This window comes from Corvus brachyrhynchos, unplaced genomic scaffold (assembly GCF_000691975.1).
Source record: "Corvus brachyrhynchos isolate BGI_N302 unplaced genomic scaffold, ASM69197v1 scaffold12, whole genome shotgun sequence".
Taxonomy (NCBI): domain Eukaryota; kingdom Metazoa; phylum Chordata; class Aves; order Passeriformes; family Corvidae; genus Corvus; species Corvus brachyrhynchos.
In genome coordinates, this window is record NW_008237885.1 from 846,623 (window position 1) to 859,863 (window position 13,241).

Here is a 13,241-nt window from a genome sequence, read left to right on the forward strand (position 1 = left end):
TGACACCTTACTGAATTCCTGTAGTAAAGTCAGGCTTGCTTCAAGGGACTTAGAATGATCTGAAGTAATGAACTCCTTATTAAATACAGTTTTTAAAAACAAGGGTGACACTTTAAAGCTTTCGTAGCCTAACAGGCCTCTAACAATCTTACAAAACAGAATCCATGCTCAACGAACATTTTTGGTATTTTAATCCTCTATTTTGTCTCTGGCATACCCAAGAAATTCCAAGATATGCTCCTGCTATCCTCCTGCAGCTCAAAAGCCAGACATACTAACCAAAATAGGTCATCATGCCTTCCTAGCACAGATAAAATGACTAAGCATATGGCAACAAAAGGGAACCTTGAGGTTATTAATCATGAACTGCTTCAGCTCAGCATAAAGAGTAATTACACTTCAAGAAAACAAATGAATTTAATAATTCCTGTACGATGGAAGACAGCAGTTAGATAAAAATTATTAAATTTCAGAAGAGAGACTGACAGATCTAATGCCAGTGGTCCAGTAAGTAGGTTACTCATGATCTTTCTGGAAAGCCAGCTGCCAGGAAGACAAACTCCTACACTGTGAGTCCTCCTGAAGTGCTCTGTCCCACAGGTAACAACTCCGTGTTCTAGAAATGGACAACCCAGGGCAGAGAAAAAGCTTCCCAAGGAACAGAGGAGACTGACACAGCTGAGCAGCAAGGGAGCAAACTATCTGCAGATTAATGAAGTGTGGGAGCATGTAAGGGATGTGGTCTGCAAGTCGAATGGGAAGTTTAAAGATTTAGGAAGAACTGGAGCAGTTTTAAACTGTCCAGTTTACCAGCAGGAAAGATCCTCAACAGTAAGATCATAACTATGAAGTAGATTCTTCTTTTCCTTTTAATGGAAGTAGTGGTATTTCAGACATTTGAAAGATGCCTGAACAAAAATTTGAGTCCTTATAGGGAGCACCCTTGAACTAGATTATGGATACAGAAAATCCCATTGCTGACATCCTTGCTAACACTGGCTCAAGCCTGTAGTTACCTAAAACTTGTCCTGTAGTCAGTCACTGAAAGTACATCTCTGCAGGCAATGGAAACAACAGGAAGCTCATCCTACAAATCACTGAAAAAAATTAAGCAGGTAATATCAAGGGTAATTACCATTCAGAATGTAAGGGACTGTCCATTATAGAGTAAAAGGTAAGTGTTTACTGATCAAAGTGTCTCATATGTTACATGACAGAAAAAGATACTGAATTGTAAATCCATGGGGAAAAAAAAAGGAGACTATTTCTCTCTATGGAAAAAACTACTGAACAATATATATATATCTAAATAAATCAGATCATTAACAGTCATATACTTTTAATAGTTGATAACTGTTTCAAAATCACTGCATTTTTTTATCATACATACAGAACAAAGTGTAACAAATACAATAACAACAATAACAAAGAACACGATTTTTTTAAATAATTAAACTGGAATCTTGTGATGATCACAAAGAACATTTTTAACTGACTGTATTCAGCCACAGGGGAGAAAAAAAAAGCCTTTAAAACATCCATTAAGATAACTGTCCAAATCTGGGCTTGCCATTTGCAGTCTAAATCATACCAATCATATACAAGATCTGTTACATTTAAAGGCTTCATGCCAAAAAAACTGAAGTTTTATTGGGCTATCAAAATGCCAGATGAGCCTCCAAGGATGTGCATTCCTTCCTTACTGTTAAGAAAGCTGTAGGACTAATGGAAAAAGATTATTATCAAAACTTACATACTTACACTTTTGTTGAAGATACAAACAGCTAACAAGTTCCAGGACTCTATCCCAGAAGTAGTTTTGGCTATAAACTAAATGGAACTTAAAAAACATACATGGTGTGTCCTTCTATTACATTTACCTTATCAATGGAAAAGATGAATACTATGGATATTTGTTGGAACCCTGGGTTCTGAGAATTTCAGCCTGTCAGTGCTGAGAGGCAGTGATCCTCAGAAACACACTGTAATCGATCCAAAACCCTGGGAAAAGCTTCCTAAATTGTGTGGTAACACTGAGGTTGTTGCTGTGTAATTAAAACTTCTATCACTGGGTGGAATATGCAGAGATGTAGAAAATTAGGTTTAGGGGATAGAGGTAATAATACGTTACAATATGGAGGATTTGGGGTGTGGATATTCTTCTTTGTCCTTCTCCTTCTTCTTCACAAATCTAGGATTTCTGCCATTGGGTCAAAAGTCCCACATTGCAGGACATGAAAAGTTAGTAACTGGGTTGTAAGTAAAACCAAGTTACTCGGTGTTTCATAATTGGTTAATTTAGACTTTAACAAGCCTTGGAAGTCAGAACTCACAGCCATTTTCCACCCTGTTACCTTGGAGGCACATCCCGTGCAGCTGTATTGTAGATGAGATATAATAAACAACTACGTCCGAACAAGAATTCTCAGTCTCCTGCATTTTAATTCAAACTCTGAGTAAAAGAACTCACAGAACGGCAAAAAGAGAAAAACAAAAAACGGGAAAATTAATAGATATTATGGATAAATATGATGGAATGCCATCACAGATAGTAACTGCATTTAAAAAAAGGAGAAATAAAAAACATGGATAGAATTTAAAAAGGAAAACAAGTAAATGCTGAATAAATAATCAATATAGCCAGGTTTGGAGAATACCAAATAATCCTTACTACCTGAAAACCTGAAAAAAGTAGCATCAGTAACATCCCACCTTCACTAAAGGAATTATTCAGATGGCAGACTCTTCTCCCTCTATTTATAGTAGAAAAGCCATAGATTCATTCATTTCTAGTGATGAAATACATTTCCCTAATCAGCCTTGCAAAGGCAACAGTATGGTTGGTTTTGGCTGGGCTTTTTTTAATAAACTGCTGTTAAAACTAAGACAAGAGGAATTGTTCTTCCCAGGCATGCCAACAGCAGCACACATGAGAAACAGAAACCGAATTACAGAACCTCAGTTTACATCATGCTTTTCTTTTACCCTGAAATTCAGCCTTATTAATCAATCAGAAAAAAAATCCCATAAATACTGCTAAAACACTAAGAGTCTATGCATATGGGAATTTCATGAAGGGGGAAGAAGGGGAAATAAAGGGTGGCCGAAAGGAACTGGCACAAAGAAATGGGTTACTGTTTTTCCCTGTAACATTAACTAATTGCATACTGGGTAAGGATAATCCCCCATGACATTCCATGGGTTCAAAGGTCAAGACTTTTGCTTTTCAATTGTCCCCATCACACGTCATTCTCTGACGAAAACAGTCTGAAGCTGTCCCATAGCACAGATGCTCTCTAATGCGAGGGTTACTGATTCTAGCCCTGCACACTGAAATATTGCACCAGGCACACCACAGCCCTCAAGGTGGGCAGATGAGCACAGAGCACAATTAAACAAGAAATACAAACAATAAACACAGAGCCAAGAGCTTCTAAAAGCTCTTCCAAAGTCTATTCCAAAATAGCAGAGACATGCTACTAACACAATCTCATTCACTGTATTTAAAGTACTCTTTTCACCTACATTGTTGTGTGACTTTAATTTAAAACCAGAGCTCCTCTCTCTTGGTGTTTTAAGAGCATCTACGGAAAACAAGACTGGCACCACTGGGAAAGCACACAGCCAAGTGGGACCCCTGTATCCACATGCTCAGCTACAGAGGAACCACTCCAGCCACTGCACCAGATATTAAAAATCTTTGTTTCTCAAACACAAATACACATATGTGTGTGTATACATATATAGATATAGATATATATGATAGAGCCATCAAAACAAGGACCTGGGCCGTTGCTATTGCTCCCTGCAGTCCTCTAGAGCACAAGCAATTTGATTAAACTTCCTCAACAGGAGAACACTAAATAAACACTGTAAATTAAAACTATGCTGATGATCTAGTTGCAATTACTTCCAATTGATTTGAGTCTTTATTGTTCCCTCAAGCTTTAAACTTTGTAGATAAAAAAAAGGATCAGGCCTTACTGGAGGAATACCAAAGAAGGAGTTATGAAACTTTCTTTAAGCACATTCAAAAGCAACCAGACTAGCTTGTCCTCCTGACAAAATTCCAATTAAATTTAACCTGGAAGTTTAGTGAAAAGAAGAGGCTATTCCAGGGTTTGCCATAAACAAGCAAGATAATGCTTAGAATAAAGTCACTCACTGGTTAACATACATACATACAAACCAGAAATTGCTGAGGCGTATTTTATTTCACAGAAGTCAGACACTGTCAAAAGACTCTAGGAAACTTTTACCCAGCTAATTCAGTATAATCCAGCTCTCAGGCATTTCAGCCTTTTCTGAGTTGAGCCAAACTGTCACTTGATTGCAGCAGGAAACATATGCACACAAGTGAAGTGGGTTTGTTTACTGTGATACAAATATTCCATGAGAAAACAAAAGCAGATATTCTTATTCCACTCCTGGAAACTCCTCTGGAGAAAAATCCTGGAGTTACCTGCAGATTTTAAAACATCTTCTTAGGTCCTGAGATAGATACAGATATATAGATATACAGATATATAGATCTATAGATATCTTACTAGGTTGGTTTTATAATTAATTTTCAGATATTAATTTCATGAATAGACTCAGTCTCCTTATAAGAGCTAGAGCTATTACTCTGATTAGTTTTCTCTTCCATGTCTCCAAATCACATTTTCCTTAAGCTGGAACCATTCTCAGATCACCTTTTTTCTGAAATTCTTTCTCCCCTGAGGTTAGCCCAAAACTGCCACAGATACAAGGCTTTAAAACCTCTAGACACATTTTACATTTTTCTGTAGACATTTTTTAGATGTATAGCTACCATTTTCCCTTCATGGCATACATCCAAGCCTCAGTTCCAATCCTGGGGCGCTTTTAAGAGATAACTTTGTTCAGGTTAGAGGAGATACTTTGTTTTGACAAAAGCAGGCAGAAAAGTACAATACAGACCCTTCCTCAGGACTTTTTCTATTGAATTATGTTTACAACAGAATTAAAATTTTTTGAGCTTTGTTGAAGGACAGGCATTATTTCAACCTGCAGCTATAAATATCCTCATATCACACTGATCTTGCACAGAATTCAAATACAAGGATGAAGAAGCATACCTAGCTCTCGCAGTTATTTTCTTTACATGACACAGGAAGGGAAAAATGTAGTTCTGTTACTTATAGGGTTTTTTTAAAGCAGAGAAAATGAAAAGTCTACATATCCTGGTTCCAGAAAAATAAATTCTTCTGAGCTCTCTCTTCTCGTCAGATGTAGAAAAACATACACACACTCTACTCCATCACAATGATGATCGAATTTTTCAGTCATACACTTGCAGCATGCTGCTATTAGTCCCTAGCTCACCTCCATCACGTACTTTCTCTTCATTCAAGAAGACAGGAATGGCTTCCCTGTGTTGGGTTTTCTGAAGCAGAGAGCTACCATCAAGTGTTATTTGCTTGTCCATTGCTTCAAATGATCCTTGAAGCGTTATTACAACTAGAAACTGCTCCAGTGATTCCTCTGGTGCCTCAGTGTGCAGACACTGCACACAAAATTAAGGGAGAAATGTTTGAGTCCAGGGCATTGCCCAATGGATAATTTCTTGGTTCAGAATCTGAAACAGTTCTTGATTTGCACTTAAAAAGCTGGACAGCTGGAGTCAAAAATCATGCAGACATCCTGGCTCTTGCATCATCACTTCGGTACCTCATTAGATAAAGACACACTATTTCACGGCTCCAGGAGGCATTCCCAGATAACTGTGGGAAATTGCACTTGCTGTCAATATGGGCAAGGTTTCTGATATAAATTTCACTTTCTGAACAGTCTTCATTACTGCCACATTTATTTCCTTCCCCCCAGAGAGCCACCATGTAAAAGTGCTCACTTGTGGTGACCAATCAAAAATTGGTTTCTACCCAAGCAACACTCTTCCCTCAGCGGCTGCACGGCTGGCTCCACCACATACCCTCCGTGGGTACGTGTGGGTACCTGCCGGACTGCCCGACCCCCCTCCTGACACTGTCCTGTTTGCTCCCTGCTAATTAGATGGCAGGAGGCTGCATTTGCTCCGAGCAGTACCTGTGTGACCACCCAGCCACACTCGTGCCGCAGAACAGCTGAGGGCAACACAGATGACCTCCAGCAACAGCTGCAGTGATTTGAGTCTCTCCTCTATCCACCACTTAGTTTTTAATTAAGCTTCATTGTTTGCCTAGCATGGCTGAAGTTGCCTACCAGTTTATTGAGGTGAAGACAGAGAACACTCAGAAAAAACGGTGCAGCACTACCGTTCAAGCCTTAATTGTAAACAACGTGAAAAAAAATATTGAGATGGAAAAGCTTGCCCCATAAAGTTACCACTAACAGCTTTTCCTCTCCCACAGGTCTGTCTAGAAATTCTTCTCTTAGAGGTTCACTTCCGACTCACATGTTTTAATCAAATGGATCCTACACCGTTGGAATTGTGCCGTTTGTGACTTATCCCAATATTCAAATATTACTATTAAAAGCAGAGCTGTGAGCAGCACTTAATTAGAATGCCTTCTAAAACCATTTTTACATTCAAATGGTAGAGTCAACGTGCCCTTCTCTCCACTGCAATACTATCACACCATCTGCTTTGTCCTTCTTTTATTTATTTATTATATTGAGGCATTTTGAGGGTATTTCCTGCTAGCTTCAAGTTCAGTATTTATTGACCACACATTGTAGGTATACCTTCCTTTTTGCTCACTTTATGGTTCTTTTAATGGTTTCTAGAATTTTCTCTTTCATAGTACTGAAAATTATGCTCAATATTTTGAAGGACACAGGAGGGAAAAATGGCACTCTGCACCAAAACAGTAAACAATGTTATTTTCCACATTACAACAATCAATTCAGCCAAAATGGCTAATGAACAACACAGGTTACAATGGCATAACCATACAGCTCATCTTCCCACATGTACAAACTAACGCCCCTGTTTAAAAAGCACTACTGAATGTTTAGTGTGTTAAAGGCAAACACAATGGCTTTAGGTCTTACAAACACAACGTAAAACAGAGATTTTCAGGAGGAATTCGCACCACAATAAGATAGGAGCTGAGGTCCTTAAATTGAAGAAGACTGAAAATTAGCCAAGGAGGCTAATTTAACAGATTCACACAAAGTTTAACTTCTGAAATGCACTGAGACTATTTGGTTGATGAAATTATATACACTCTTCGTTCTCTAAAAGGTACAGCAACTGAATACCCCCTTCCCGTTTCTCCCTTTAGTATTTTCTGTATTTTTAAGAGCCTGAATACTAACAATTTCCTGGAAAATAGGAAACTCTTGAGAAAAAATAAATAAAAAAACAACACCATTTCTGCAGATTCTTACTTTTACAAGAGCTTTACCTTCCTTTTTAGCCTGGATGTTTGAGAAAATAACCTCAGGCGGGACAAACTAAACAAATCCTACTTTTTCTTAATCTGAAAAAGACACTGCTATTATACACCACAGCAATAGCTGGCCAGAGACTTCTCAGTTGTAATCACTGTTATTGCAATCATAAGACTGAAGAGAATTAACAAAATAAAACCAAATCAAATTAAGTTCACTTTGATGGTAAGCCACAAGCAGCAGCAAACTCCAGAATAACTGGAAATACGAGAGAGATGGACAGAAAAAAAAATACTTAATCTCCAAACAACATCCCATCCTCCCTTGCCATAATCGTAGGAAGACAAGGGTGGCCAGGGAAATGCTCCAAGTCTGTCTGATACCTGCTGTGATCCCAGAGTCTCTGAATTATGTGAAGCCCTCTTCCAACTGAACAGTGATACCATCACATCCTCTTTTCCTCTTAGAAATTTAAGATTTATGTTCAGTTATTTATTAATGCAAGGGAGAACACCTCCTTTTTAAGTAGCATTAAAGTCTGCTTGGGATTTCTGCCTCTTTTTGTGCAAGAGTATGTTTTAAACCCAACTCACAATGGAAAAAGGCAACTACGGAAGACATACTTGCCATTTCATACAATTTGATGGTATCCTTCCCCTCCCCTAAACTTTCAGGCCAAAATCAATGCCACATAAACCTGCTGAACAGGAAGCCTAATTATTCTAACATGTGCAACCAAAGCGATAGGGAGTTTCTCAGTAAAACTGATAAGGAGAGACATAAAAGACTAATGAGCAGCCTGCCAGTGCTCCATTGCTGGGCTAGCAAAGGTCCCCGTGGAACACCTTTGGTATTGTTCAGTGGAGAGACAGAGGCTGGGACTCGTCCAAAAATAACACTCAGAGATTGAAGGAGTGAATGCATAACATCTGCAGGTCAAGTTCTTAATCCAGGCACAGAAATAAATTACTTGAAAGAGCGTAACCAACAGAAAAATGCCTGATGTGGCGCAGAAAGAGCCAATTAAACACACTCGGGTTACTGAGCAGATAGACCCTTTGTGCTATTGCAATACACTGACAAGTGTCTTCTTGACCCATGCCTGTGGTGCAGGTGACAGAAAATAAGGGCCCTTGATTAAGGAGACACAGTCGTCAGTATTATTAGTGACCAGCGATCAAACTACTGGGACTGCAATAATCAGGCGTGAAAGACACAGAAAGGCAGGCCAGTGGTGGCCAGCAGAAACAGCAGCCCCAGCTCAGAAAAGGAAGCGTCCAACAATACCAACTCCCTCCTGTTACTGCTAGGGTTTCCAGTTTACCAGTAAGTCATCTTCTGACCTACAAAAATGTGTGCTCTTCCCTGTCAGTGTTTTGTGTGAGACAACCCAGATGCCCAAGTAGCTTGTCCCTGAGGCAGCAATCCCATATTCCCTCTGTATACAGAGCACAGTGCCTGCACTCAGACACAGTTGTTTCAAACAAGGATGGCTTGATCTGGTATCTCTGTTCAGAAAGTCACAGCTTTTCCTCAGATAAAACTGTCCATGTGACACATCATCTGTTGCTGAATTTCTGTAATACTTTGTGCATTATACACCTAAATGCCTTGTATTATAGAAATAGATGCTCTGAAGAAAGCTCCTATGCCTAGGGGAGATGGGGAAGGTCCCCTTTGGTCGCACAACTTGGCCTTTTCACTTCTGTGTTACCCCTAATGAGGGTGAGAATTTGAAACAGCAATTTAGAGAGCCTTACAAGACAGCAGGATCACATGTCAAATGGGAGCATAATAGTTTCTTAACATACTTCCATTATGGCAAATTCAGTCACCCTGCAAGGTCCAAACCATTACTTTTCCCCCACCCCAAGACAGCATGTTTGGAAGGAAATGGGGATTGAAGTAATTGTTAACATTGCTACTCATTTGATAAATCTCGTGCCATGGGTCAGCAGCCTCCAGCACTGATGCAAAGGTAGCCAAAAACCTGATTTTAATGGTACACACCAGAGCAGAGCGTAGGCATCACCTGTAAGGGAAGCAGTGTCTCAGCGACACAGCCTCCCACCTCCTTCCAGTGGACTTTTACCACTACACCTGATTTATAACCTGGGAAAGAAAACATTGTCTGCAAACACCATCCCTGCCTTACACCAAAATATCACCCAACCCCCCAGTTTTCCTCATGCCTAGTAACAAATGTGTATTGTACAAAAAAATCTTCTCCTGTAAGCCTCAGCATCCAGATTTCATGGCTTGAGAAAGTTCTTTTCTCCGTATTATACAGTAACACAAAACCAGCTTTTGCTGTACAGAATTTACTGCGTAACACTGAAGGGCACACTACAAAAATCAGTTCCCACACGAGGTCAACAGAAAACAGAACTTTAGCACCTTCTTGAACTTCACCAACAAAGCTTCATTTTATGTGAGTACCAGCTAACAGAGACACCATTCTTTTTTTTTCTTTAAGTCCTTTTTGACAACCAAACATTAGGAACAATTTCCTCCATTTATATTTCCAGAATAAAGAAAAAAGAAATGTAGTTGCAAAGGATCATCCCTGCTTCTCAAATCCCCCAAAAGGCATATCGTATTTTCCTTTCTCATAATATTTAATCAAGTCTACTTCATTACAGACAAGGTCAGAAAGCTCATCATGCTGCAACTGATGACAAACAAGATAGTGCCCACAACCCACAAAGACTGACCTAATTGTCTGATTTGACTACATTTCTGCAGGCCAAATGTACTGACATTTTGCACAAATTCAGAGCTGACTTGAGCCTGATGACCTTTTATACCTCTGTAATTAGTCTTCTGTGCCTCTACAAACAGAAAAACAAGCTGTTCCTTTAACTCTCCTGAGTTCAGCAGTCCATCTGTAAACTAGAAACTTCACCATCCACTCAGCCAGTCAGAAAAATACACCAAAAAAAAAGGAAAAAAATAAAGAAAGAAAATACACAAACTGCAACCTTTCAAAGTCATGAAATTGAGCCTTGTAAGGGCCTTTTAAGATAAACATGCCAATTTCTAAAAGAAGAAACAGAAAAAGCAGAACAAGTTGGTGGACCCAAATTCAATAAACAGCATTTTTATGATGCTTTTCTAAAAAAGACAATATAAAATAAGGGCACTGGCACAGACAAGAACCATGAAAAAACAGTTGGGGGAATAAAATCAAACCAGAAACCAAACCCAGTAAGTTTAATCCCTAACACTAACAGCACAGCACGGAAAGTACAATGCTAATACATTGATTCAGCACTAGAATTCAACCAAGATTAATAACACAGAGGTTTAACTGCTGAAAACATCCACTAAGAGCTTCATTTAGGGATATAATCCTACAGTTACAAAAAATACTTCCTAAATATGAATGTAAGCTTAAAAGGTGAATTGAGTCAATCCTCTGGAAGTTCTGGATCCAGATCCCCACTGCAGTCAGCAAGATGCAGATCTGAGTTTGGAGCAGAGGGGAGGACAAGGTCAGAGCACTGACCTGCACTTCAAATTCCAGTCTCAGGAAAGAGGGACGACAACCACTGACAAGCAGGGAACAGCCAACACACAGTTTTCCACCTGTAAAACCTGAGGGGACGCACCCAGCTGGCGATGAGCGCTTGATTCTTTAGCCCACTGTCAGCCCTGGGATTTCTCTGCCCAACAACCAACTTGTCCCTGCAAACACTATGAAAACAGCAGAGTCCTGTGGACCACCTTCTCCAGGTTCATGCCCTAACACATCCCAGTTTGGGTGCCTCCACAGCAGTCAATCCCTTTAAGAAAAGCATGCCCAAGAGCAAGTAAAGACTTAATGTAAGGGTATTTCAAACCAGAGAAGCATTTTTTTGCATAGCTCCATCAAGAAGCATACATAATCTAAAAATCTGTCAGAACTGGCAGCCTCGTATTCATCAATGTCAAATTTTTTAATATATATTTTTTTAGAAGAGCTGCTAATTATCATCATATATGAATTTTTTAAGTGGAAGTTTAGATTTTTCACTAAGTTAAATTAATCTAAACATCAGCTGGGAAAATTTACAGAGTAACTCTATAAATTCAGAATTCTCTGTCTGAATTTTAATTCAGAAATACATCTCATGGGGCAAGTCTTTCCTTTTTCTAACCATCACCTTTAAGTGGCATTTCCCCTTAGGTCATTTACCTTCCACAGTTTTATTTCGAAAAGTTTGGTTACAAGTAGCATGTTTAAAGATATTGATTACAAAATGATTAATGAACTGTGTCAACCTTGGGAAAAGAAAAAGGAAAAAATCCAATTTCAAGTCCAGCCATTAAATAAAAGTCAAGCTTGGCTATTACACATTCAATCTCATATCAACTTTTGACATTCTGAAGTTCCACGTTATCCTTTGCCAAATACTCTGCCCACTTTCCTAGTGTGTTTGGTTAGTTCAAAAAATAGACAGCAGAAAAAAACTCCAATTTAATTGACTGTACGAGACAGTGCAAAAAACAAGCTGAGAAATACAGCTTTCTATCCCCTTCCCATGATGACAAGTTGGCCCTATTGCCAACTATCCCTTCCACAGGGATCCACAGTTCTACATTTGAGCTTAATTCCGTGGGGATAAAAGAATTTGCACCGTGTTTGGCCTGATACAGCCACGTCTAAGCTTTCAAAAATAGCCATCGTAATTCAATGTATTACATATAACCCCTCATTTTGTTACTTGCAAAGGAAAGGAAAGAGAGTCTGCCAAATCCTGGAGCAAAACCATATCTAAGAGAATGAAGTTCTGAACTGGAAAGCACAAACGCTTGGCGGGATTCCTGAGCCACAGAGTTGTTACCCTTTGCTGAGCACACTTTGCTGAGTTTTTACCCTTTGAAGAGTCAGGACACTTCTGACACTGGAGAATGCCAGAGCAAAGGGGGAAGACCAGCTCTTGCCCAGCCTCACCAAGAACCCCGTGCGCACATCATGCGCCCAGCAGGGTAAGTACGAGCCCCAGGGAGCAGCGCAGCGGGCACAGCACACACAGCTCCCGTCCTGTCCTGTCCTGCCTGTCAGCCAGACCCGAGTTTCGAGACCCCGGCAGGTCGGACACGTGAGGCACAAGCTAAGAGGATTTCATACTTTCTTGGCAAGCGGCATCATTTCTAAAATGCTCAGATCCACCAATTAGCTAGGTATCACAATACTCGCATAAACATCCAGAAGGAGAGGAAAGAAAGGTCTTAATTCCAAGAAAACTTCTGGGGCTTTTCTTAACTGACCTCCTTCAGAATTTTATTTTTGTTGGCTTGATTCCAACATCAGCTGCCCGCTGTGAATTGGAAGCAATGCATGGAGCAGGAGTCAAAAGTATCTGGAAGATATGAATAACACAACAGCTGATCGATGCTGTTCCTTTAGAGCAATCACCTTTCCACTCTCGAGGGACAAATCTCTTTGAAGGTAACCCAAGTAAGAAGGCTGCGACCGAAAAAGATATGCTACGCAGTAATTTCATGCCGGCAGTCAAGCAAATCCAGCAATTTTAAATCAACTCCACGGAGTTTACGCCTGCTTTAAAAAGAGAGAAAGCAGCCGTATCACAAAAGCTAAGGCCTACTGCACATGAGCTGCCGCTCTGGAAATAAACTGCAGTTTACTCTAAACTTTCCCCAGCGGTTCCCGGCTGTCTGAGGCTGATCATAACGAAGAGAAGGCAACATTCGGTTTTAAACTGGCGAACTCTCCAGCTCGAACACGAGCAAGGTGATGGCAGAGGTGTCGAGTACACCAGGCTGGAGCCACTTCTGCCTTCCCCTGGGTGTGAGGGAGGAGGGAGGGAGGGAGGACCGGGCGGCTGCAGTCGCTACAGCCACTCAGGAAAACCGGGGGGGTGGCCCTAGCCGGGGACGAG

The 13,241-nt window shown here is 40.1% G+C and overlaps 1 protein-coding gene across 4 annotated transcripts in view; it reads right to left on the minus strand.

Annotated features, from left to right (window-relative positions):
- The window catches only part of FARP1 (FERM, ARH/RhoGEF and pleckstrin domain protein 1), a 203,470-nt gene extending 190,779 nt beyond the window's left edge, over positions 1 to 12,691 (minus strand). Inside the window, exon 1 of one of the 4 annotated variants that reach the window (XM_017732620.1) lies at positions 12,610 to 12,691. The gene's annotated coding sequence lies outside the window, so the exon portion shown is untranslated. The remainder of the gene's footprint in view (positions 1 to 12,609) is intronic. The other 3 variants (XM_017732621.1, XM_017732618.1, XM_017732619.1) reach the window with 3 other exon arrangements.
- Positions 12,692 to 13,241: the final 550 nt, after the last annotated feature.